The 25,342-nt window shown below is 37.5% G+C and overlaps 1 protein-coding gene across 15 annotated transcripts in view; it reads right to left on the minus strand.

Annotated features, from left to right (window-relative positions):
• tjp1a (tight junction protein 1a) overlaps nucleotides 1–25,342 on the minus strand; it is a 194,874-nt gene that overhangs the window by 44,410 nt on the left and 125,122 nt on the right. The window contains exon 1 of one of the 15 annotated variants that reach the window (XM_067441594.1): nucleotides 9,634–9,951. The exons of the other annotated variants lie outside the window; for them this stretch is intronic. The gene's annotated coding sequence lies outside the window, so the exon portion shown is untranslated. Of the gene's footprint in view, nucleotides 1–9,633; nucleotides 9,952–25,342 lie in introns of those variants that run through there. 15 annotated transcript variants of the gene reach the window in all.

Raw genomic sequence — 25,342 nt, forward strand, 5'->3', positions numbered from 1 at the left:
TTTGCTATGAACTGTCATGTGAAGTCAGTGTCATTTTCAGTCGTGGTGGTATTCAGGAAAACAGGTCAAGTGTTGTAATGTCTTCTCTAGAGGCTGCACAAGTGTCAACAGCGCGACCTTGTTATCGTCAGTTCATTATATATTATTATCCACTATCAATCGCCACTTACACTAAATTAATGCAATCATTCTTGCATTTTGATGATTCGCTAGCTATTTTTTGTTTTAATCAGGTCCATCGGGCAAGTAAAATTCTCTTTCACTTGTCCCTTCGAAAAATCCACAAGCGTTAATGTCGAGCCCTGGGATAGATGCACTTTTTTTCTGGGCTTCAAAATTTGGGCAGCCATTCACTGCCATTTATAATTTTTGGATTAGCCAGAACTTTTTTTAATATAACTGATTCAGGGCTCGACATTAACCCTTGTCTGGGACAAGTGAAAGAGAATTTTACTTGCCCGATGGACAAGGGCCTGATTAAAACAAAAAATAAACTAACGTTAGCGAATCACCAAAATGCAAGAATGATTGTGCATTAATTTAGTGTAAGTGGCGATCGATAGTGGATAATATATGATGAAATGACGATAACAAGTTTGCGCTGTTGACACTCGTGCAGCCTCTCGAGGAGAAATTACAACACTAGAGCCATTTAAGCTGTTTCCTGAATACAATCACGACGGAAAGTGACTCTGATTTCATATGACGGTTCCATAAACATTACATTAACATTCACTTAGTCACTTACATTTTAGATGCAATATTGAGTGTGTTTGTTCTATTTCAGCAGCGAAAATCGTTCACAGCAGAACCGTAACGCGTCTCACTGCAACTGAACAGTGTTTGAATGAATCGTTTGAATGAACGAATCAATGGCTCACTCATTAAGACGGCCACCTGCTGCCACCTACTGGAGGTTTAGTTTCATGTTTAAACATACTTTCTAACATTTGTATTTGTCTATTCAAAACTACAAATCTCAAAACATTATTTAATGTAGTTGTGATTTTTCAGTGTAAATTATTTTATTTGATTGGTAACAGCCCTTATCTTGTCTTATTTTAATTTAATGTATTGATCAAATTTAACAATATAGAATGAAACCTGAACCTGAGTGTTTATTTAATACGATTAGGGGGAAAATCCCCTTTATAAAAGGTAAAAATATCCTACATTTCAAATGATTCAATATTTTTTTTTAAAATCACAAATATGCATATTTAAATATGTCAAAGCTGATTGAACACTGGGGAGAATATTGCTTCAGAATAAATTATATTTACAACGCACACGCACGGAAAAACAAAAAAATATCGAACTTTTTTCCGGACAAGCACATTTTTTATTTGGCCAAGTGAATGAACGATATGAAACAAGAATGTAATACACCTAGGATGGCTTGAGGGTGAGTAAATCATGGGCTAATTCTCACTTTTGGGTGAACTAACCCTTTTATATGACAGTGGTTTTAAATGTTGTTTTTGTTGCTTTTTTGCATTTGAATATTGCACTTTACTAGTAGATACAGCATGAAATAAACATGTATGAACATCAGAGAATATGTTTAAAGATACAGTACAATGTATGAAATCTGTATTGTCTCATGTAATCGCAGTGTTTCAACTGCGCAAACGTTAATAAACGTCAATAAATAGCTTTTAAGCAATGTCATGTCACATTTACCTCAGAAAAAATATTCTGTCAGCTAGAAAAAGTATATTTACTATATTGCATAGTTATTGTATAGCTGTTCTTTAGTATTTAATGTATGTTTGAATAAATATTTTATGACAGCACCACTTAAAATTTGTATCTGTGTCTCATTTTTTTCCAGCCAGATGATGATGAGAGAGACATTGTTCATGGGGTTAATGTAGGGCATCTTGACCATGAATGAGGACATCAGACATGATAGTGCCTTCCCAGATGATGTTGTGGATGTGGATGTCATACTGGACGGAGATTGTGGTCATGGATCTAGAAGATGCCCTAAATGCCTTTGCCACACTGTTTGGGCTCAAGCTATGAGGTTATCCAACTTTTTATTTTATTTTTATTTTTAATCTAGGTTTAATGGTTGGGGAGAGCTGCAAAGCTGAAAAAAATGCAGTGAGGTAACACTGGTGCATATGTGCTGTTTATGCTCATTGATAAATGTACTGAAGCTTGAGAGCTTACACATTGTTAATTAAAATGAACTTAAATTAAGTTTAAATTAAAATGGTATAAAGCCAAATCAGAGGTGTTTAACAGTCTGTGCCGTTTCTTTTTGCAATTTTCTGAAGAAAGGACATTTCAGACCTTTTGTGTGGTTGTTTTTGGTGTTTGTTTTTGCAATAAATATAAATGTGTACTGATATGTGTTGCTGTGATTTTAATTTGCTATAGGTTTTATTCTAAATCAAATGTAATTTACAAATCAATATAGTAATGCAATTAATACTTATTAAAGCAGCTTTGCAACCAACTAAAGTGAAGTTATGATGACTACAACATTTAAGTTCAGAAAACTGAAGTGAAGTTATGATGACTAGAACATTTAAGTTCAGAAAACTGAAGTGAAGTTATGATGACTAGAACATTTAAGTTCAGAAAACTGAAGTGAAGTTATGATGACTAGAACATTTAAGTTCAGAAAACTGAAGTGAAGTTATGATGACTAGAACATTTAAGTTCAGAAAACTAAAGTGAAGTTATGATGACTAGAACATTTAAGTTCAGAAAACTAAAGTGAAGTTATGATGACTAGAACATTTAAGTTCAGAAAACTGAAGGGGAAGTTTTTATTACTAAATGGAATTAGTTCAGATAACTTATCCAAATAAGTAAGAGAAACTTAAAAAAACCAATGCAAAAAGATAACAAAATATATTAAGTTAAGTCAACAAATAATTTTTTACAGTGTACTTGACTCGGTTTACACCTAACATGTAGATCAGTCTCAAATTAAATGCCATTTACACTTCCTCAGGGTTTCTAGTCTTCACTGGTCTATTCATGAAATAGAGTTTCTGTCATCATAATCACCCTCATGTTGTCAAAACCCATAAGACTTTTGTTCCGTTTTGAAACACAAATCAAGATATTGTTAATAAAACCTAAGAGAATAAATCGCATTGGTTCTAACTCATCAAACAAACGCTTAAGATTCCGCGTAGAATTTTTCATGTGATCTATACATGTGCCCTGAACAATATTTACAGGAATAAAAGCCTAAATTAAATCTGCTTATTATATAAAGCAATTGTCTCTCTACAGAAAACATGGATTAAACTGCTTGATTCATTTTCTGTCATTCAATCATTAAGGTTTCATTAAAGATATCTTCATGAGTTTAAAAAAAAAACAAGTCTCATGGGGGTGAGCAATTGATGACAGTTTTCATTTTTGGGTGAACTATCCCAGGAAGCTCATCCCTGCTGAGAAAACATATGGAGATATGGAAGCTTACGGTCAAAAGTATGTGTGTGGTCAGGTAACAGTCACACGGGAGAGTCACTCCACAGTGCTAGAAGCCATTTATATGAGTCAGGCTAAGCACTTCTGATTCTCTAATCTGATGAGATTATCCTTTTATTAATCACAACAACACAGAGCTAAGAGTAAACACACTATTCAGAAACCTGAGCTGTGCGAAGCTCAACAGAGATAAAAACCCTCCTAAAAACTCCTAAAACACTCCTTCAGAAGAACCCCTGAGGATACGAGCAATTTAAAATTCGAAATTCCACTATATTCCTGGAAAAATTACATTTTTGAATCTACATCAACAGAAAAGTAGTGTAGTCCATGCAAAAGTAAATTATTTTGGCAGCCAAATCTCCTTAAAACAAAACAAAACAAGGTCTCATTTTGCAGGACAGAGTCTGAAACAGTTGTGATCTAATAATTCCCTACAAGCAGCAGCAAACAATGAGTCCTTTTGTGTGCAAGAACGCCTGGGTATATTTATACATTCACATTTATTCAGGCCTGAGGCCTAGTAGTGCTGCGCCAAAACACAAAGAGCAGGCATGGGCAGTCCCACTCAGAGCCAGAGAACCATTCTTCCACTAAAGGGAGTCTTTGTTTCAAGCAGACCTCAGACCTGCCAGAAAGCGAGTAGGGGTTCAAAGGGACCAGATAGGCAGCTAATAGTGAGCTCTGACAGCCAGGTGAAACTGAGAGGCTTTCTAGTAGATCAGTGGCCATCTTTTCTGGGCCAACAGCTTTGCTAAAACGGGCAGGCAGCTTAAAAGGTGGTGCATCTCAAGAGATATTTCTCTCTGGATCAATATAACTGATACAGAAACCAACTGATGTTAGCAGCAGCTCTGATTCTGATGATGATAAGCAGTTTCAGGGGACTTGCTAGCGAGCTGCCGCACTCGTAGCTTTTAAATAATGAGTGTTCTGGTCATTAGACCCCTCAGCACACACTAAAACAACACAACTATAATTTAGTCTAAATACAGGTTTCTGTAGAATGTTTCAAACAATACTGGCTGGTTTGAAATGCAGTAGGGAGGCCCTGAGTGTGTAAACTGAACTCTCTCTCTCAAAGAACATTCCAGCAAACTCCTTCTGAAGCCTACAACAAATAAATACATGCCTATATTAATACAACACAGCCTGGCTTTATTTCCAGTGAGAATTCTCAGCTTCAATTCAACCTAAACCACTAATCTATTATTGATGATGTAAAGGTCAGCATGATAAAAGCCACACGTGCACAACCATTTTCCACATTAAAGCACAAATTACTAACTTTAAAAAAAAAAAAAAAAAAATTAGGGAAATATATGCTAAGTGAAATCTTCTGTCAGTTAAGGTGCTGACCATGTCCTTTCCGCTTTGAACAGGAAATGATCTATCAACCTTACTCTAGAACAAACCCAAACAGGATAACTTGGGGTAGAAACAGCTGAACATATACTGGTGATTTGGTGAAGCCATAAACATCACCTATGATACTTAATCTGTGCAGCTGTTTTAAGAAAGTTGTCTGTTTACAAAGGAACAGTCGAGCATTGACACCAGTGTGAGAACGGAGCTCTGATTGGACAGAACAGGACGCAACCAAGAGCTGGAATTTACTGCAGGAAGTACCTTCCTGTTTGCAGGGAGTATTCTCTACTTTAAAAGAAAACACCCAAGCCGTTACTGCATCTGATTTCCTTGAATCTGCCTAACATTGATGAAAACAAAATAGTACAGAACACAAAACAAATCATGGGCTAATTTTCATTTTTGGGTGAACTATCCCTTTAAGGTTGTCTAAGAGTTTTCCTTTTGTATGTTTTTTGTTTTCTACATGTCATTTACTTTTTCGAAACAGACCCTGAAACTAAGAGTGGCATTCTAGGACAGGGCCAATGCCGACAATTACTGAGTGCACTAGAGACCAGAGAGATTTTAGGCTGCATGTCGCAAAGTGAAATGTATATATTCAATATTTGAATGATGAAAACAATTGTGCTGCTTAATATTTTTGAGAAAGCCATGTTCCATTTTTCAGTATTTTTGCTGAATAGAATGGTCAAAATAACAGCATGTATTTGAATTAGAGCACTTCAATTGCACCACGCTGCACCACCCCCATGGGTGGTGTTATTCTGTTATTCTGTTCTCTAATTAACTAACTAACAGTTATTCTGTTCTCTAACCGAACTGAAATTTTTACAACTATAAAATATTTTATATTTATATTTTATAGTTGTAAAAATTTCAGTTCAGTTAGAGAACAGAATAACTACAAATAAAAACTGATAGTGTCAGTGTGAAGTAAACGAGAGTTGCAGCACAAACTAGCAGCAAGTGTCAGCTCTCATTCATCCCAAGAATGAGAAGCTAAATGACAAAATGATCATGGATGATTTGGTTTCAAAGTTAAATGTAAAAGCACCCACTTAAGGGAGTTTGTCATTGTACTATTTTGTTGTGTTTTGAATGGTCAATGTGTTTTGTTGTGTCTAATTTTCTCATCGTCACATCCCTAATTGGTAAAAATTCCAATACATTTTGTTATATTTTTTCTATTTTCCACAATGTCAATCAAACAAACGCAGCTTAACCCAAAATCCAACCTCAGGCATGTGCTTCTTCCATACAAGCTTGTGCAGTTGTGCCCTCTAGATAGAGAATACTCCAGTTGCAGGGAACATTTAGACTAAGAAAAAGGAAATATATTTACTAAGTATAATGAGGTTGGGTTCCTATTCAACTCTCCATCTTATTAAAACAGCTAGGCTATAAGTAGTGTAAACATATGCAAATATAAATGAGAACCGGTTCGAGGGGGATGCCAGGTGTGTGCGGAAAAAAAAAATAGATTTTTCAAATCCCATATTTGAAAATCGAATACCAACCCATCAAACTAATATTCGAATATTCTGGTCGACCCCTAATTTTGCATGACCTTGATCTTTAAAAAAAATTGTTTGAATAGTTCCATCACCCAGCAGATTGATTAGTGTGCCAGGCTTGAGCGCAGAAAAATTCAAAGTCCAGAGGAGGTTGGTACCTGAAGGGGCGGGCATGCAACCCTCCTGTTTTAGGGTGCAAGGTCAGATGGTCAGATAACAGTTGTATCAAAACCATATCTGAAAGTGACCAACGTCATATGCGTTTTTGCTGTGGACACTAAGGGTACAACTGTTGTCTGTGAAAAATCTAACCGTAACATTGTCTACCCACATTTCAATCAATTGTTAGTATGTAAATCTGTAGTTGACCTCACAGTTCCTCATGTGCTGGTGCGAAGCAATTCAGCATGACAAGCGAAGGAGACAAGCTGCTGATAGAGCTGGTTGCCTGCATTATATAAATCTCTATTCTGGGTTCCCGATATGTTACAACAGCGATGGTCAAAAAACATGGACAAAACCATCTTTTTGGAAACTTTGTTCAATGCAAGTTACGGGTGCATCGATCCGATTCTTAGTATCGGTATCAGCTCCAACACTGCCATTTCTTCCAGATCTGGTATCGGCGAGACAAGGAACGATCGAACCAAATCCGATATTGTAAGTATACCATTTTGTGTTATTGCTATACCACACAAAAGGCACAAAAACACTATAGACCACCATGAAGTTTTAATGCAATATATTCAAAGTTTTCTGAAGTCGTTAAATTCAAATTCACATGAATGTTTTCCTCCGCTGCTGCTGTCAGTCATTCTCCATTCAGCATTCAAACTGTGTGTCGCATTTGGTTACGACAGTCAACACAATGAAATTCTCTCTAAGATGATTCAATGTCCCTTTCTTGTCCCTTATACTTGATCTGTAGATTAAGGTCTATTTTTTGGCATAAAAGGACTTTATCTGGCTGGAGTATATTACTGTTTCACGTTATTCTCTTCCAGTTGTCTGTTAGATCACAACACTGAAGTAGAGAGCACTATATATTTTGGCTAGGCAACGTGGGGGAGAGGACGCTGGCGTTGTCTGTTCGCCGCTTCTCCACCCACAACAAATCATGTTAATGTACTATTAGATTTAGATTTTATTTTATTTCCTTATGTTTGTGACTAGTCTAACCGTCAGAGCTACAATTGGGACTGTTGCTGATTGCTGGCAGCCACTGAGAGGTCGTTGTTCGTCGTTTCGCCGTTTTCAACCGCTTCTCTAATGTTTATGTTTGAATTGCTGCGGTTGGTTGGTTCTGGTTTGGAGGACATTTTATGTTTCTCGCCGCGGGTGCTCACTGGTGGTCTCCCTTGGGCTTAAGCTGCATGGTGGCTGAAGTTTGCACCGGGCTAGCGTTTTTATTTTTACTTGTTATTCATTTTTGTTGTTACCCCCCCCCCCCCCTCGGAATGAAAAGTGCATTATAAATAAAATCTATTATTATAATTGTCCTTCATGCGCACAGTAACTGAAATTTGACTGAAAAGTGTTAAAAGAAAAGGCTCAATAAACTATTGCATATATACACCGGTCACGATCAGGCATTATACAATGACCACTTTCCTGGTATTGTGTTGGTCCCCCTTTTGCTGCCAAAACAGCCCTGAACTGTCGAGACATGGACTTCACTAGGCCCCTGAAGGTGTGCTTTGGTATCTGGCATCAAGATGTTAGCATTAGCAGCAGATTCTTTAAGTCCTGTAATTTGTGAAGTGGAGCCTCCATGGATCAGACATGGTTGGTCCAACACATCCCACAGATGCTTGAATGGATTGGATCTGGGGAATTTGGAGGCCAAGTCCTCAAAGAGACCTCAAACTCATCCATTTTTGTTTTGTGGCAGGGAGCATTATCCTGCTGAAAGAGGTCACAGCCTGGGAATCCATGAAAGGGTGTACATGGTCAGCAACAAAGTTTAGGTGGGTGGTACATGTCATAGTAACATCCACATGGATTGCAGGACCCAAGGTTTCCCAGCAGAACATTGACCAAAGCATCACACTGCCTCCGCTGACTTGCCTTCTTTCCATTGTGCATCCTGGTGACATCAGTTCCTCAGGTAAGTGACGCACACAAACGCGGCCATCCACGTGATGTAAAAGAAAAGGTGATTCGCCAGACCAGGCCACCTTCTTCCATTGCTCTGGTTCAGTTCTGATGCTCACGTGTCCACTGTTAGTGCTTTTGGCAGTGGACAGGGGTCAGCATGGGCATCCCCTACTTTGTTTCTTCATATGTGAGAAATACAGTTCATTAAGTAATATATATATATATATATATATTATATATATATTATATATATATATATATATATATATATATATATATATAATATATATATATATATATATATATATATATATATATATATATATATATATATATATATATATATATATATTTTTTTTTTATTATTATTTTTTTTGTATCGGATCGGTATTATGTATCAGCCAATACTGAATCCTAAGTATCGGAATCGGTAACATTGACGAAAAAGGATCGGGCCACACCTAATTTGCTAGCGCAACAGGCCGAAACGCCAAAATTTGTCAGTGTTTAAACGGGTACTAGTTCGGACAGGCAGAAAACTATAACAAAAGCGTTGACCAGGGCTCAACAATAAGGACTGCTCGGTTGCCTGGAGGATTCATCTATATTTAATTTATAGCGTGAAGACTGCAGTGTTATTTTACATTTGAATATTAAATTTCTGTAAAACTACTATTAGACCTATCTTTTATTCGCTTTGCTCATTTGCTCCATTGAATTTATTTATTTTGTTACTGCTTGTAGTTTGATTATTTGTTCTTTTTTTCTCCTTTTATTCGACAGTAGTCCTCATTTTTCCTGAACATTGCAAAATAAAATTGTGATACAAACTGAACTGTAAGTAATTTGAATCGTTACACACCTAATGGACACGTATGCAATTTGATCCGATCTGTGCCAGGCATTTAAAACAAGAGGCCACCTTTACTGCAGCCCATCCTGCAAAGCTTAAACAGTTATCAGTCTAATCAAATGACATATGCCCTAAGCCACCACACACTGCAGATGTTTTCTGAGGACAAGCATCTATTCCATTCACAAATTAATCAATTATTTTCGGTATTGGGTACCTAAACTGTGGAATGTGAGAACATTCACAAAATGTGAATTTTTAACCAATTTAGAGACAGAAGTACAAACAATGCATGTGGGAAATGGCATAATCCTCTCTGCTGCAGAGTGTAACACTCACAATTCGGCAGTTGGTTGATTCAGGTTAATAAAGATCTGTGTGTCTCTCCATGCATTTCCTCGCCTTGGTGCAGATCCATAGAGACTGCAGTGGTGTGCTGTACACTTGACCGTTTAATATAAATCCACACAGAAAGAGTCAGGTGGCCAACAGCGGTGTGTGAGCGCAGAGCCTGTTCCTCCAGCATGCTAAAGATCCTTCATTAGAATGGCAGACAGGAACTCCACATTCTTAGAATGGCTGTACAATTGCTACAGGCAATGACAGATATCCAGCAAGAAAAAAAATACCCTCTGCGGTAGTAGTTCCTCACGGCTTCTTCCTCTGTACATGCAGCAGTGTATGTGTAAGCGAGAGAGAGAGAGAGAGAGAGAGATAGAGAGAGAGAGAGAGAGAGAGAGAGAGAGCACAAGAGAGATTGCATGAGGGAGGGAGGTAGGGAGAGATACACACCCACACAATGTGTGGTGGGGGTGTTAGTGATGGGGGAAATAAGACACCGTTGCTCATGCTCAGCCCTGGACTGTGTGCTGTCTGCTACTTACAACTGCAAAAACACACACATAGACACGTGCAGCTTATTCATATTCATGCTAGGGCTGTGCAATTAATTGTAATTGATTTTCAATTTCGATTTTGACTTCCAATGATTATGAAAACAAGATAATCGAGGTAAGACGATTATTGTGCGGTTGTGATTTTGTTCCTCCCTAAACACCCGAATTTACCTTAAATCAGACCAATTAGTATTACAAAATGCAGTCTATACTGTTGCTTAACGAGTTTGATGTTAAACAGTGTTATTCAAAAAGCCCATTAAACCGCAAGAAAGACACCTGGCTTCTCCAGGCAGCTTTCTGTGTGTGTGCTTGAAGCTCGGAGCCGAACAAGGATAAACAAAATGGCAAACGTGCCTAAAAGCATACACTTAAACATTTATATTTGGAGAGTATTCATGTAAAAACAGTGGCTAGTTGAGAAAGAAAACGTAACAGTATGTTGGAGCCGGGCATTAGTTAGAGCAGACAAGTATATTTGGCCACAGGCAAAAAAAAAAAAAAAAAAACACATGCCACTAAATGGCAACTGCCTGGTAGTGAGCTGTTACTCTGTTAAAAAATTGGATAAATTAATAATGCAGAAGTTACATGTAACCTTGCCAGTATCTTCATTCACCAACTTGCAACACAGACCGCCCGTGCTAAAACACACATATGTGGGAGATGCGGAATCGATAAAAATTACTCAAAAATTAAAAGAGGACTTGAATAAGCCCATAAATGGCATGTTTGAGTCCTGTTCTTAACAAATTGTGTTTTCTTTCCATATTGTGAATAATAAATGTGTATTTTAATTTGCTTGTTACACAATGGAGCCTATTGTAATAATTATTTGACAAAGCATACTTTTAAACTCCTTGGCACCCTCATGTACTAAAATGCATTTTTTTAAATTGTTTGCGTGCTGGAGGTACACGTTTGCGTTCAGAGTGATGTTAACATTTAAGTTAGCACTATCAAACGAAAATAGGGCATAAAAAGAAGAAAAGACAACTGTGTTCATCCTACCTAGTTTTGTGAATGCAAAGCCGGTTTGTCTTATCTGCAATGAAGTTGTGGCTACTTGTGGCTATCTGCAATATCAGACGGTACAATGGGATGAAGCATGACACCTGTTTTGCTGGTTCTTTTGTCAATATTTTAGATTTTTTTTAAAAAGAAGGAGAATTTATGAAGCCCCTCGTTTAAGCAAACGTTTCAATGGTCATGGTTCATTCTCTCATACCACACATTTCGTGACACAACTTTAGTGGCGTGTCTAGCGATCTATTCCAGTCTTCTTAATGTCTCTTAGAACTTTTCAAATAATCTTATTGTATTGCTGACTGTTTACTTGTCTTATGTAATCATTTTGAGTATTAGCTTTTGCTTAAAGGCCCACTGAAGGTCTTTGGAACGCGCCGCATTATTCAGTGTGTTGACGTCATTTCCCCTGAAAAGGCTCCAGCTGTTAGCAGCTCCTCCCCTTTTTTGAAACAGCCAATAGCGTTTCGTTAATATACAGTTTGACTAGAGCCTTTCTGATTGGTAAAGCCAGTTTCCTCTAACCGTTTATCATCATAATCTCCTCCATATCGCTTTGAAATGCTGCATTGATTCTGTGCAGAATTCAAATGGGTTCGATAAGTTTTTTGTCTGCGCAGACTCGCACGGTGTGTGAAACTAATGTAAAACCAGACTTCATTCGCCTTTTAATTAAAAGCATATTTACACTCAATCGATTCCTATCGCAAATATAGTGTACTATGTGCCTTTCACCATGTACAAATTAGTAAATGTGTGAACAAATTACAGATTTCAGCCGCAGCTCCAGCAGTGTAGGAGGCGGGCTTTAGATTCTAGAGAGCATTTTGATTGGACAGAAGATATGTTGAGAAAGTGAAGTCTGCAATGTTGTCATCAAAATCTGTGATTCTTTTTTAACGGAAGTGGGAGACTGTACATTTTGAATGCTTATATCTCCTAAATGCACATTTTGTAATTGTTTTGGAACATACCAGCGTATTCATAACTTTAAGGCTAACACAGTCATACTAAAAGCAAAACAAATTCAATTTTGATTTCAGTGGGCCTTTAAGTATCGAAAATTGTGAAATTTTACTGATATTTAAAATTACTCATATCATGAAATGAAGACTCATATCGCCCACCAATAGTTATGTTAAATAATCAATACTGACCAAAACTAATCGTGATTTTTGTCATAATTGAGAAGCCCTAATTCTACTGCACCATGTGTGTTTATTGCCAGGAAACATACACAGACACACAAATGAGGGATCAGTTTAAAGCTCAAAGGGCATTATGTTAGACAATCATGCCAATTTGATGATTACGAATGCAAATTTGCAAAAGTTATGCAACTAATGGTATGTTCACAGTTGGCAGGTTTGGTTTGATTAAAATACCTGGCATGATTGTTATATTACTGTGGTTAATTCGATTGCACTTCCAAATGAACTTTGGTGCGGATTGACTGAAATATGAATGCAACACAGACAGAAGACATAAACAAATAAAAAAAAAGGACATGATGTCACAAGATGCAACTCTAAAAAGAACAGAATGCTCAAGCATACATGTGTTTTATAACCAATTGCAATACTACATTTAACAAATGAGAATGAATTTGCTTAGAAATCCAATTTAAGTTTTTTCTGACCTCACAATCCAACCCTGAAGACATATATTACACCATCCTATTCATCCGAGTTTTCTCTAGCATCCAAGCAACCAACTGTGTTGCCAACTTCGCATGCAGATCTGACATCCTAATAATACAGCAAAAGGAAACCATAGCCATAATGATTTTTAAACTATATAAAGGGAGTAAGGACAGAGGCGGTAATATGTATGATGTAACAAGATCAAGAATCATGAATCAGGATGCCTTTAAAGAAAATTGTGATACGAGTTATCCATTTTTCACCCAGCCCTATTAGGAATTTCTGAAAATAAAACTCAACAAAGGGGTTAAAATTTTGCAATCTGTTTTAGCAAGTACCTTAAATTGCATAGACAAAAGACTGAGGCTATGGCATTGCCAAGATAGTAGAAACATAGTACATAGATAACTACCACATTTCAAAACTACCTCAAGTTCATTCTCAGAGATAATAAGGATTGAGCAAATAGCCCTCTATGGCCGTGTTGTCTGGGACATGCCAACCTTCTTCTGCCAATGCAGTTGAAACCATGTGCTCCAGAGGAACATTAGGACTACAAGAAGGAAACAAAAATGCCAATATGTTGCTGGTTAGCACTGCACATAATTAGCTCTTGCATTAGATGTCTAAAGAAGAACACTATTTGTTCTATTTTAGCATCTTTCTGAAATTTGCTGATGTGATCCTAAATAAAGCATAGCTTCTCTAACCTAAATTCACAATGATTGGTCAGGATTATTTTCCGTTCTCCTGTGTTATTTTTAAAACATTCTAAGGTCACATGATTCCCCCCCCCCTCCCCCCTTCCTCACAATCTGCTTGGTCCCTGGGCTGTGCCCCCCCCCCCCCTCTCTCTCTCTCTCTCTCTCAACAGGCACTAGCTTAGACAGGCACACAAACACACACTCATATCACACTGGCATGCATACACACAGCCCAAATCCATCTTAAAAGGGAGTAATCCTTTAACAGTTGGATTCAGAGGGGCTCTGTGTGCATCTGTTCTGCAGACCTATGAATCTCTGTACTGTCAGCTTCCTGTTCATTGTACTAATGACAACATAGAACATCATGTCAACAACAGTATATAGTATTAAAATGTTTGAAATTCAAAATATATGCAAAGTCCTCAACAGCACAGACACCATTGCAAACTGTTTATGGTGACATCTGAAAATATGTATTGCAGAGAAACAGGAAGGTTAGCTTATGCAAATCTCAAGAGTAGCTGTGATAGAACTGGGTAAAAAATATTGAGTTCTCGATTTTAATCAAATTCTCATCTTTACGAAACAATATAATTAGTCATCCTGTTTTCAGCCTCCCTTCCAATAAATCGCAATAATCTTTGTGCTTTGTTACTATTCATATGAAACGAAGTCCCAGATTTCAAATTACGTCCATTAAATTATGATATTCAAAGACATATACGTCAATGGGCTGACTCCCTGATCAGTGCCCTGATTACTGAACTAGGGAGCTGATTGAGATGCACCCATATTCCCAATTCAGCAATGTCCTGATGACGTCGTCGAGGCATGACAGCTGAAGACCGCATGGAGGGGATCGCCGTAGCACAATGCAGGAGGCAAACCAAGTTCTCAGGGCATCTCTGTGGACACACTGGGGTCTGCACAGAAGTCCAAGCCGTTTCACGGCCACAACACAAGACGGAACAGCGGTGCAGCTGAGATGCGGAACATCCCAAAATCATGCTGGACGCAGATGACGTCCAATGCCTGTGCAAATGCCGCCAATCAACCAGCAACCTCAGCCACCACGCAGCCCAAGCCCGAGGGAGACCACCAGCAAGCAGCCGCAGCGAGCAACATGAAAAGTCCTTCAAACCAGAAGCAACCGCAACAATTTAAACAAAAACAGCAGAGAAGCGGTGGAAAACGGCGAACAACGTCCTCTCAGCAGCCGCCAGCAATCAGCAACCGTCCCAGCTGCAGCCCTGACTGTTTGACTAGTCACAGCCACAAGAAAGCAAAACAAAATCTAACTGTACGGGAGAGAAAGCTAGCGTGCATATGGTTGCCAGATTTTAAGACGCTGAGCGAACCTTGCTTGAAATGGGCCGATTTTAATTGTTGCGGTATCCGATTATAAACATCAGAAAAGTCCTCACGTCTCCTACACAGCCTGAACATGACATATGCGTCATGAGAGTTGCCATTTTTGCAAGTCCCGATGATTCTGCTCCATCAGTTCCGCCTGACAATGAACATGTTCGGAAAGATGCAAATGTTGGGGGCGTACCTATAAACGATCCCCAACGCTTGCGTCACATTGGCGTTATGTTGGTAATCACTTATTTTTCCATGGTGTTTTTTATGCATGACATATTTACATATGAAGGAGGAGGCAATGGTGTTGAGACTCACAGTATGTGATGTCCATGTATTGAACTCTTATTATTTTTCATTCTAGGGCACCTTTCAAAACATCTTGTTTTGTGTTCCAAAATTATGGTGAGTAAATGATGAGAGAAATTTTATTTTTGGGGTGCACTATCCCTTATATGTGCTACTTTACATATTCAGGGACAAAACAAAGCATCATTGCATCCAAACACATAAAAGTAATCCAATAACCAATGGATGGCAAAGTTCAAACACACTAGTCAAGATGTATTATATTATCCACAGGATGCTGAGGGAAAGAGAATGAGAGAGCGACAGAGAGAGACAGTGGCACATTTAATCTGGTTAAGCAGTTCTTGACAATCAAAGTCTAAAAATAGCCCATGGCAGCCGTGAATGAGCTGGAGAAAGGAAGGAGAAAGTGAGACAATAAACAGAAAGACAGGCCGATGGGAGGGAGCTGTTGCCACAACCTCTGTTGTACTCCAGAAGCATTCAAAATTAAGCATGCAGGATCAATGTCAGCCAATCAGAAGCATGCACCTCATGCTGAACAGCATGTCAGCAGGGCTCTCATGATGTCATAATAGTAAGCGTAACCATGGTGACTTTTTCAGTTTCTCTTGCTGGCTCCCAGAGGACAGCACACCTTTCAGACAGCTACACAGTACACACGTGGACCTCACAGAAAACACTCTCATATCTCAAAGATTTCTCGTTGTCTTTCTTCTTGCTTTCCTTTAAAATAAAGCTGATGAATTTAGGACTAGAGAACTTAAGACTTTTTCTGAGCAATGATATATATATATATATAGAGAGAGAGAGAGAGAGAGAGAGAGAGAGAGAGAGAGAGAGAGAGAGAGAGAGAGAGAGAGAGAGAGAGAGAGAGAGAGAGAGAGAGAGAGAGATAGAGAGAGAGAGAGAGAGAGAGAGAGGAGATCTTTTTACATTTGTGTGCCTTTGCAACCCTCTACACACACACCTTTGCTAATGTGTGTTCTTAAACGCTGAATAATTCCAAATGAACCCTGTTATTTTCATAGACAGTAAAAGAAATGGACAGAGCGTTCCCATACACTTCAACGGCAGAAAGTGTGGTCAATTAGAAGCACTCACTTCCTGATGGCTAAGCGAACTGCGCAGGCTCAGACTGAGCTTGACGACATAGATGTGACGTAAGCAACCTGTCTGACAATTGTAGGTCTTCTAGTAGTTGTGGAAAGTAAAATCTGAATCACGTTGTTTAAATGTTTTCCCCCGACTGTCTCAGACAGTAAAAGATTGCTTGTGATCATCTCCTCCTGTCTACATGGTCATTTCTCAACTGTGCAACACTAGCTACGTTTACATTAAAGATTTGCGGAAAACTTTTGCGATATTTCTTAAATGTCGATAAAAAACTATTGCGAAATGAAAGCGTTTTCATAGCTGCAGTTATGCCACTAAAACGTATTATTTTCCTCTCGCGATTTGTCATTCCAAAATGATGGCACTTGGTAGGTTTGTATATCCCATCCACCCCACTAGCCATTATTTTTATTGGAAGGAGACGTGTGTGTTATCCAAGCATTAAAGGCAAAGAAAGCCTTGTTACTTAAGCGGCACGGAGGTGTGTGAGTGTGTGAGTGTGTGAGTGTGAGTGAGTGTGTGAGTGTGTGTGAGTGTGTGTGTGTGTGTCTGTGTGTGTGTGTGTGTGTGTGTGTGTGTGTGTGTGTGTGTGTGTGTGTGTGTGTCTGTGTGTGTGTGTGTGTGTGTGTGTGTGTGTGTGTGTGTGTGTGTGTGTGTGTGTGTGTGTGTGTGTGTGTGTGTGTGTGTGTGTGTGTGTGTGTGTGTCAGATCTGCTTCAAGGTCTTCATGATAATGTGGCATTTCTGTGTTTAGAATCCAGTATCCCTGTAATTCTAGTCTTTTATGAGTTTAATAAAGAATTCTATCTCGTCTTCTCTCCAAACAAACCATCATCTGTAAAGAATGATCGACTTTTACGTTAAATGAAGACAGCGTTTGGAGTGAGTGCATGCAAAATAATTCGTTCCCTGAGTCCACAAATAAAAGTAGACAGTTTATAGTTTATAATTATGTCTTGAACTTATCTGTATAGCTAAAAATGGCAGAGTATTGCAAGTTGTTTCCTCTGTCTTAAAGGAAGAAGGAAAAAATTAGAAAACATCGGCGCTTTTATCGGCCTAACTACAAAACTAAATAGGCTATGTTCAGGCCTAAACATTAGCTTGTAATATTATTATTTTAATTTATATGTTGATTATGAAAAGTGAGCAGCATGAGTAAGACATAAGATTAGCAATATGTTTGAGATGGGGAGTCACATGACAGGGCTCTACATTAACGCTTGTCCAGGACAAGTGGATTTTTTGAAGTGACAATTGAAAAATAATTTTACTTGCCTGACGGACAAGAGCCTGAAAACAAAAAATAACTAGCAAATCACCAAAAATGCACGAATGATTGTGCATTAATTTAGTGTAAGTGGCGATCGATAGTGTTGGATAATACTATATAATGAACTGGCGATAATAAGGTCGCGCTGTTGACACTCGTGCAGCCTCTCGAGGAGATATTACAACACTAGAGCGTTTTCCTGAATACCATCACGACTGAAAATGGCACTGCTTTCATAAATAATTAATTAACATTCCCTTACATTTACATTCACTTTAAGTCACTTACATTTTAGATGCAATATTGAGTGCTTTTGTTCGATTTCAGCATCGAAAATCGTTCACTCACAGCAGAACCGTAACGCGTCTCACAGCAACAAGTGTGTTACTGACCGATTCAGTGTTTGAATGACTCGTTTGAATGAACGACTCAATGGCTGACTCATTAAGACGGCCACCTGCTGCCACCTACTGGAGGTTTAGTTTCATGTTTAAACATAGTTTCCAACATTTCTTGTGTCTATTCAAAACTACAAATCTCAAAACATTATTTAATGCAGTTGTAATTGTTCAGTGTAAATTATTTATTTTTATTGTTAACAGCCCTTAGAGTGTCTTAATTTAATTTAATGTATTGATCAAATTTAACAATATGAAATTAAACCTGAAGCATAGCCTATATTTAATAAGATTAGGGGGGAAATGCCCTTTATAAAAGCTAAAAATATCACAAATTTGAAATGATTAAATACAAAAATTAAAAATAAAAATTCACAAATATGCAGATTTAAATATGTCAAAGCTGATTGAACACTGGTGGGAATATTGCTTCAGAATAAATTATAGTTACCACACACACACACACGCAAAATTAAAAAAATATTGAACTTTTTTCCGGACAAGTACAACTTTTACTCGGACAAGTGAATGAACGATTTACTTGTCCAAGGGACAAGCACATGAACATGCTTAATGTCAAGCCCTGCATGATTTTGACCACTTCGAGGTTTATTTTCAAGAAAGTCTTTCTTAAAAAAATGATTTAGTTTAGTATAAATTGTATTTTTATTTTAATCGATATTTCATCAATTAATTGCCTGTATATTAAATAAGAAACAAACCAAGATCGTCTGGAATGACGTGCGTAGCTGGCCTGTTTCCTCGGCCAGTGAGTAAGGCTGAAACTATAGCTCTTTCTATTTTAATACATTTCTTGAATATATGTCTTAATAGTAGGCCTATATAGAGTGATATTATTTGTGGCTGCACCGGGGTCTGTCATTACTAGGTTAAAGTTACGCCACTGTCCTTATTAAGAGAAAATATATGTCATTTTAACTACATTATATCTTGTTAAGTTGTTATTACGACACAATTGAGTAGAAAATATAATAGGCTATATAGGCCCTTTGTTACATTAACCTGTAAATGCCACACACAAAAAAACGTTTCCATTGCAGTTTTGCGAAAATGTCCTTTTTTGAATTGTCTGAAAAACCACCTCATGAGAGCGTAAAAACTTTTTTTGCAATTCATTTTCAATTCACAATTTCAATTTGCACATTTTTGACACACTGGCAAGTATAATCTAAGCATTTATTAGACAATGGATAATGATATATTATTTATTTGCCCAAAGTGAAGATTTACTCGAATTGTAGGGTTGCTTAGTAATCTTTATAAGAACTTCCCTCTCCCTCGTACATCATCATCTCTTCTCTGATGACATATTTACTGGCACAAGGGCAGGACAACCTGTCACTCACATGACATAACAGCAATATCCAAATATTCCCCATTTTTAGTTTGTGAAGCCGTTTCTCATTGTTTGTGTGTAGCAATAAGGAAGCAAATTCAGTAAACTGTAATAATATTTGACAATATTACAATTTTACTGTATATTTTATCAAATAACTACAGCAATGGCAAAGGATACGAGACTTCTTTCAAACACATAAAACAAATCTTACTGACTAAACTTTTGAATAGTAGTGTAAACCATCTATAACCCTATGAACACAAAAATGTAAAATGATAGTAAGCACTAACTGCAATACCATATTTCTATTTTTAACTAACACCGCAGACTAGGGGTGGGCGATATCTCGATATTTAAAATATATCGAGATATTTTTTCAGCTCGATATGGATTTGGACATATCGTATATATCGATATATTGTTTATATTAAATTCTGATTCCGCCACTTTGCTTGTTTGCCTTCTCTGTGTTGTGCTCGCGGAGCCTCGCGCGCCTCCCGCCTCTTGCTTTGTTCCCCCTCCCCTCGCGTGTTGTCTCATTGATCACGGCTGCTTCCACAACCAGGTGAGGATTAGTTATCATGTTGACAAGCGCGCACGTTGTTCAGGACTCAGTTTAGAGACCATGTTTTCCTTCTAACACAACTGCTTGCTAAAATTCATAAAGAAATATTAATGTTCATCATAGTTCAAATCGCACGTTTCACCCACAGTCAGGTGATTGACACTATTGGTGCGAGACGCGGTCGCAATCATGCCAGTTATGATCTGTGTCTAACTGATCGCATAGTTTTCGGTTAAAATGTCAAAATGATCGCATATCATTTGAAAACATTTAAAAAGTATTGCAATATCATTACTATTATTATTTTGTCAGCTTTATCACAGGATTATGATGAATAGGTCTAATCACGTTTTAACCAAGAGGGAAAAACGCGACATCCCGGGTGTCCTGAGATCACGCGGTGCTCTTCTGTAAGTTACTGTATCATATTATCATATAGCCTACCTTCTGACATTCACATTTCATTCTGTAACTGGAAAAGAAGTGAAATTCAGCTCATGTGTAGCCTACATGATCTGCATGATGAGTTTGAATTTTGTCAAACTCATGACAAACATCACTGTTTGAATTTTGATACAAATTTAACAGGAAATGGTGTTATGACAAAATCAGTTTATTTATATCTCAGTCATGCCCCCATCTTTCTGCAAAATGCTTACTGTTTACTTTAACTGTAAAAAAGGGAGTCTTTGATTCATCTTTTGAAAGCATGAAATAAATGAAAAGAAGGCAATATTATTTATTTTCTTTTACAGTTAAATTATTATTATTTATGTAATCAGGGAGTTTTTTATTTTTTTTAAATGTCGCAAAAGCACTTGACTACCTCTTTGCACTTCAATTTAAAAAAAAAAAGTTTTTGTGGTATTTGGCATATTTGTTTTTGCTGTAGTTTTTAGGGGGGTTATTTTTCCTGTAAAGATATCGAGATATATATCGTATATCGAGATATAGCAAAATATATCGAGATATATTTTTTGCTCCATATCGCCCAGCCCTACCGCAGACAGACTGATTGTTTGATGTGCAAAGACGAAGTAGAAATAAAAATATAAAAACCTCTAATCCTGTGCACTAGGATTAAAAAGTTAATCTCTACAACGCTTCTCTTAAAGGTCCTCACAACCTGAGAAATGCGGTCATCAGCAGGAATACACCATCAAACCACTAACATAGAAGTACCGGAGACTGACCTCTATCCTCTATCTGGCACCTTAAGAAGGCTTCCTGAATGATTTGCCCAATATGCCTAATGTGAACATTTTTGGTAGATCTACAAGCTCATGTACAATCTCGCTACACAAGGTGAGAGATCATATATGAGAGCTAAAGAACTTAACTCAAATGAAGCAAAATGGCATAAAATACTTTGGGGTTAACTGTCCAATCCGTTACAATTAATGTTTTAAGTAATCAATAAAAATGTTTTACAATCCACCGGCCATTATGGCTGGTATAGTTTACACAGCAAAGTCAAGGTGGTGGGTGCTAATTTCCAACCCTGTTTGTATCAATTTATAAATATATATTATATTATGTTTTCAACTAATAAATTGTTCCATTTAATTAAAAAAAAAATTTAAATCAATAAAAAAAACATTCTTTAAAGGGGTGGTTCCGTGTTTTTTTCCTATAGGCTTGGTTGAGTTTATGGGGCGCAGAACAGCATGTCTTAATACTTCTTCTTTCTTTTTTTTACTGTATTTTTCTTATATTTGACCTTTATTCCACACCGCTGTCTCCAGTGTCCTTTGCTTCCTGCTTCTATGAAGCCCATCCCTCCGAAAAACGCAATGGTCTTAGATTGGTTAGATGGCCAAATGTAGTTTCATGTATTTTTATTGGCTAAAGCGCCAAGCACAGGTCGTCCGGAAACGTCACTCCCACTTTGTTGTGTGTTCGCGGCTGGCAGTGTTTATGTTAATAGCAAGGGTTTATGATGTCACCAACATGGGAAGAAGCTCGCTGTAGTCCAAACCAGACATTTTTGTAGGCAATAAACTGCCATAACTTTAAAAGACAATATCTCTGTTTGCATTTAAATTTCAGCGCTGCAACTTTGCAGATACTGTTTATGCTCAAGCAGCAACATTACACACTAACTAAAGTTAAACAAGTGAAATGGCATGCAACCACCCCTTTAATGTCATCCACTGTCGTTTCATGGCTCTTTTTTTTAAGCAATGGTTAAGTCAACATTTAGGCACCGACACCGCTTTAAAATGACCGGATTGGCACCGGTATCATAAAACCCAACGATACCCAACCCTATTGCCAAGTCATTATAAAGGAATTAATTTGTTGACTAGATGCTGCATTATCAGCGAAAGAACAGCAGTATGTACTTTGTCATCGAGGCTGAGAGGATGCTAATAGCAGTAGGTTACCTAAAGCAGTTAGAAATAGGGCTGCCAATTGATTAAAACATTTAATCTAATTAATTATATACTCTGTAATTAATCTAAATTAATCGCATACATAATTTTTGCTGTGAAAGTATGTAAGTGTATGTAAGATTGTGGCCAAAACTGGTACTGCAATCACATAATGACACAGACATAGCCCGAATAAATCTCATCTTGACAGCGATTGTCCCAGGCAGTTTTTACTTTGCGGTTTGAAGATGACATTGACTGCTAGAGTTATTATCACAGGACGCTGCTCGTACCTCCGGATTAACGTTAACTCCTGGATGCTTTGCATATGGTACTTTTATCAACACTTCCATCAAGCTGTTTTGTTTTTTTCTATTAGTAAAAATGTTCCAATAAATGATCCAGGCAGCGCGTTCTCATCTCCTTCCTTCATTTTACAATTGAATGGTGGCGAGAACAGCTCAGGGTCAAAGTTCAATGAGGAATAGATAAATCTGCTTCTTTTTTTTACGCATAATTTTTTCTCCCATTAATTAATCGAAATTAATGCGTTATTTTGACACCCCTAGTGTAACATCTGGTGACGTGATAAAATAAACTGTATCATGAGTTGGGATGTGATGTAAATGTATGTTTATTAACAAAAACAGTAAACAGGGTTTTTACTACATTGAAAATATTTTGGCAGAAACTTAGAAACTGCGGCAAGCTGAGTGACAACAGTAAAAGACAAGAGAGGACCCAGCCTGGGACTTTGTGTCAGTCAACCAAGAGGGGTTATGTTTAACTTTTGCCGGTTTCCGCCTTCTTTTTCCCTGGTTTCGGCACAAGATTTGTTGATCAGGGAAGAAAGAGGTGGGAAACGGTGAACATTAAACATAACATACTCCGTTCTCACGGCTTTCAGCCCTGCCCTGCTTGCCACACCCACAAATCATTTATTTGATAATTTTATAATTATACATTTTATTTGTATTGCAGTTTACAATTTAATTTGATAATACCTGCTGTTCTGCAGCATCTGTATCGCTGATAGACGGCGATAGATAATGCACCTTAAACGGTGTCAAAGGTTTCCATTTACAGCGTGTTTTTGCAGCGTTGAGCTTTATAAACAATCACAGCCATATCTGTTGAGCTTGTGAACGCAATGACCAGTAAGAATCCACCCAAAACCTCTCAAAACGGTGGTGTTTTTGTTCAACGCAAGTTCTGCATGCTCATGAATCCTTTCATTATAAACAACATGTAAAGATGATTACCAGCGTGGTTCACTACCGCATTAATTCTTATAATAATTATAATTATAATAATAATAATAATATCATTGAAAAATGAACAAAACAAATGGCTGTGAATGCACAAGTGATGATGTAATTGTTTTGGATGTGCTTATCCCATAACAACGTGCTAAAACAAAGGCATTTTCTTTTAGAGTGTTTTATAAATTGATGTAGCCTATGACAAACTTGAACTGCCCATGTTGCATTCAACTGTATTATCCTTTTCAAAGTGATTACAATTACATTTCAAACAATTCAAAACCATCATGGTGAACAGAGCACATCTAAAGTGTCTCTGCTATTTATTGGCTTTAATATATCAGCTAAATTTTCTTATTGGGTCAAAATCAAAACATTAAAACTGAACATATATCAGCAGACACCGATATGATGGCTGCTATATTGTTTATATCGTCGTTATATGCTTAGGTCACATTTCTATAGAAAGAGTGAGCATTTCTATTATTTTTATTAAATTTTGGAGGTTTGAATGATCTTCATCTATCCCACACTGTTATTCTTTCAGCCAGAGCAACAAAGGGAGCTCACAGACAGAAAACAGGAGTTGTATGAGTTAACCGGAGGATATGTCATAGTCAGGTATCAACAAAGGCACAGCGAAGAGACAGATGAAATTTGAAGCCAAATAAATACAAGAATATAAGAATGATTTTCTACGTTCTTCAAGCTCTGTTTTTTCCATAAACGTGTTCATTATCGCAATTATTAGCAGAAGCAGTATTTAGCATTGCATAAATATATTTCAGCCTCATGTGGTGATAAGAATTAGCCTGATCTTACAGACTCTCGTACATTTTATTTGTACATAGAATCTGGCCACTCTCCATTGACAAGTGTGAATTTTAAAACTATTGGATCTGCCCAGAGCTACTCTGGATCGGCAATAACTAATCTATAACGTTTGAAGGTGACGTATGTCATGTGCCCTTCGCCTGTTTCTCACATAGAAATCAGTTAAAATAAATGTGCAGTCCACCTCAGTGATAAAACCATAGGATAAAACTTAAAACTTGTGCATTTGGATTGTGATTTATTCACGTTGGATGGGAGAGTTTTGTGATCGGGAACTAAGATTAATATGATTGTATGCTGTAAATAACATGTAATATGCTTAGTATGATAAGAATAAATGCAGGCTAGATAAGAATCCCCATTGGATCGCAATCGGAAGTTCTTTTTCAAACACTCGCTGCCATCTAAAATTGAGTTGAGCTGAAAATTGTTTAAATGTCTTAAATGTTGAGGTTAGCTGGTGGTCTGGTATGATAACATAGGAAATGAGCAGCAGTGTTGACCCTCTCCTGACTCAGGCAAACTCTGCCTTTGTTCATGACCACTCCTCAAGCCCCAATTGACCTGATTTGGACCATGGTATTCGGCAGCCCAAAAATACCAGATGAATTGACCCTGATGAAACCCAGACAAGGCCCGATGAAGTTCCGGAAGTTACAGTGGAAATGTGACTAGCACAAACAGACAGCCGTGTTTGGCCTTACAGTGGAAATACGTCTCATGACTAGTTCAGTTTTTACTGCAGAACTTCCAGCTAACTGCTATGCATTTAAACAAGCAAGACTTTCTGATAAGATCTTCTCTTTCCCAGCATTCAACCATTCAGCATCGAGCATGCTTTTTTGCTATAGTTTGCAGGCACCCTCATAGGTCATCTGAACTCAACCAAAAATCTCTGAGCTAACAGCACAGACAGAGAATAG

Source organism: Pseudorasbora parva, chromosome 1 (assembly GCF_024679245.1).
Source record: "Pseudorasbora parva isolate DD20220531a chromosome 1, ASM2467924v1, whole genome shotgun sequence".
NCBI lineage: Eukaryota > Metazoa > Chordata > Actinopteri > Cypriniformes > Gobionidae > Pseudorasbora > Pseudorasbora parva.